Below are 3,122 nucleotides of genomic sequence, written 5' to 3'. Positions count from 1 at the left end.
AAATAAAACGGGATACAAACAGTTAGGCCATCATTAACAATAAGTAGTCATACTTATATGTATACATCTATATAATTATATCCCTATAATTATCATCCAACTAATAACATCTGGGTCGAGCACACGTACAACCCAAGCACGTAACATCTCATCCAACGTATGCAAACACAAAGTAGGCATACGTAAACTTCCTTAGTCGATAACAACTAATAAACATCGTCAATTATTGGCCATACAATAATACATGTATAAACATACATATAACATACAATAATATCATCCCAAGGCCTATCCTATATAAGTAAGCCTATGCAAAACAATTTAAACGGTTCATCAAGCAAAATCACTTAGGTGTGCATGCTAGCCCAAAAACTTAAAAAGAGTAAAAAGGGGCATCATGAACTCACCTGACACAAGACACGAATTCACCACGAGCCAGAGAACCCCTAAGTATCCCCACAACTCAAAATCCTGCCGGTTTACATACAAACATTACTAACGACACCGAAAGGACTTGTTTATCCTACGAGACGTTCTAGCATGGTTCGAGTTACCTAAAGCCTCGACCTCATCAAACTCATTCATAACAGCCCCCGGGGCCTTAAGTTTACCTACACGACCCTTAGATACTCCCGGGAGTAAAGAATTCCCAAATTACCCCCGGAAGCACTAGGTGATACTAACACGCGCGTTTAAGAGTCGTTTAGGCAATTAACATCCAACTCAGCCCCTTGTGGACCCAATATAATAAATTCACAGTCAACAAGTCCACACGACGCTACACGAGTCAAATGGGTCGGTAACTCTCAAGCACAACGCACCAACTATTCAACAAACGCGAATGCGCGTTGTACCGACCCGTTTGAGTAACCGACAACCAATTCAGCCCCAATACTTATAAAAATCATTTTCCAACAGCCCGTACATTAAACCGAAGCTATCCGAACTGAATTGGTCATCACTTACTTCATCCCTCGCGTTAAACGCAACAAATCACTATTCTAGACAACCGAAAACAAGTTTTCAATCTACAACTAGTTGACCAATCAAACGCACACCAATGGACATGATTTTAAAGTATGTTATACTAGACATACCTAGGAAGATTTTGGTGTAAAAACCTCCACCAAAACAGTCCCGAAATTGCTCAATTGGACAGCCACCCGGCTAGCCTAGAACAAGCCGTTTATCGATCAATACGCAAGATATAATGACCAATTAAGGTGTAAAAGACTTGGGGGAACATAAAACTAACCTTCAATTGAAGTTTTAGACCTTGGGAGCGGCTGGAAAAAAAGAAAAACGAAGCCCTATTGCAGATGCTGTGTTCCGATCGGCCAAGGGGGGGAAAGGTTAGGGTTTGTTTATAACATAAAACCTTTACACTCTAGCCCCTCCAAATTTCAAAGATGCGATACTTGGTAAAAAGTTTAATTAGTTTAACGTACCGGGGAGGTGAGAAGGTCATCGAGGAATGCCGGATCACTCCAGATAATTGTACACACTTTACAAGACTTAAAATCATTAGACCGAAAGTGACGGGCGTTACAAGTCCACCCCCTTACAATGGGATTCGTCCCCGAATTCCGATGCGATAAGAATAACTGCGGGTAGAGTTTCTTCATCTCATCCTCGGATTCCCAAGTGGCCTCGGAGCCCTTGCGGTGCCTCCACTGCACCTTCACTTGCCTAACCACCTTATTCCTCAAACGCCTTTCTTGACGATCAAGTAAAGCGATAGGTTCTTCAACGTAGTTCAACTTACTATCAAGCTCAATATCATCAAGAGGCACATGGGCCTCCTCATCTGCTAAACATTTCCTCAAATGAGACAAGTGGAAAGTAGGGTGAATCCCCATGAGCTCATCGGGCAATTCCAGTCTATACGCTACCTTACCAACACGGGACAATATACAGAACGGACCAATGAACCTCGGACTAAGCTTCCCCTTCTTACGAAAACGAATGACGCCCTTCCAAGGATAAACTTTTAGCATAACTCGATAACCAGCCTCAAACACAATAGGCCTTCGCCTTTTATCCGCATAGGACTTTTGACGATCCTGGGCGGCCTTCATAAAAGCCTTAATCTTATCAAGCTTCTCTGTCGTAAACTCAACTACCTCTAAACCATCCAATTGCTTCTGCCCAATGGAGCCCCAACAGATCGGAGTCCTACACTTATGCCCATATAACATCTCAAACGGTGGCATTCCAATAGTGGCGTGGTAACTGTTATTATAAGAAAACTCGACTAACGGTAAGTGACGATCCCAACTACCACCAAAATCAATTACGCAAGCTCGCAACATATCCTCGAGAGTCTGAATGGTCCTATCGGATTGAGCATCCGTCTGCGGGTGATAAGCGGTAGTGATGAGAAGTTTGGTACCCATCTCCTCATGAAACTTCTTCCAAAACCTGGAGGTAAAACGCGTATCCCTATCCGAAACAATAGATACCGGCACCCCGTGCCAAGAAACGATCTTACGAATAAACACATCAGCCAGCTGCTCAGAATTGAAAGTTTCTCGAATCGACAAGAAATGGGCGCTCTTGGTCAATCTATCGTAAGATGCTCCCACTTCCACTCAGGTATTTCCAAGGGTTGAAGTTTCCCGAAAGGCTTCTGGTGCTCGGCCTTAACTTGCAGACACGTCAAACACTTACTCACGTACTGATCCACCTCATACTTCATCGTAGGCCACCAATAATTTTTCTTCAGGTCTTGGTACATCTTGGTCGCACCCGAATGAATGGAATAGCGCGACTTGTATGCCTCATCCAATATTTTACCCTTGAATCCTCCATACATGGGTACCCATAAACGCCCATCCTTATACTTCACCCCATCACCGACGTCTTCCAACAATTTTTCCTGACCCCAAATACGCTCTGACATAATCCATTCCACCTGTAAAGCTTCGTTCTGAACGTTGGCTATCTGTTTTAAAATATCGGGTTTAAGAATAAGCGTAAGATTTCACACGAATAGATTTCGGTCTCTCCTTCCGGCTCAACGCGTCGGCTACCACGTTAGCCTTACCGGGATGGTACATAAACTCCAAATCATAATCCTTAATCAACTCCAGCCACCGACGCTGACGCATATTCAATTCCTT

The sequence above is a fragment of the Bidens hawaiensis genome, unplaced genomic scaffold (assembly GCF_021521415.1).
Source record: "Bidens hawaiensis isolate Kalapana, Puna unplaced genomic scaffold, B.hawaiensis_p1.1 tig00019347_1, whole genome shotgun sequence".
Lineage (NCBI taxonomy): Eukaryota > Viridiplantae > Streptophyta > Magnoliopsida > Asterales > Asteraceae > Bidens > Bidens hawaiensis.
The sequence above is the reverse complement of the archived record's forward strand: the minus strand, read 5'-3'. Positions refer to the sequence as shown.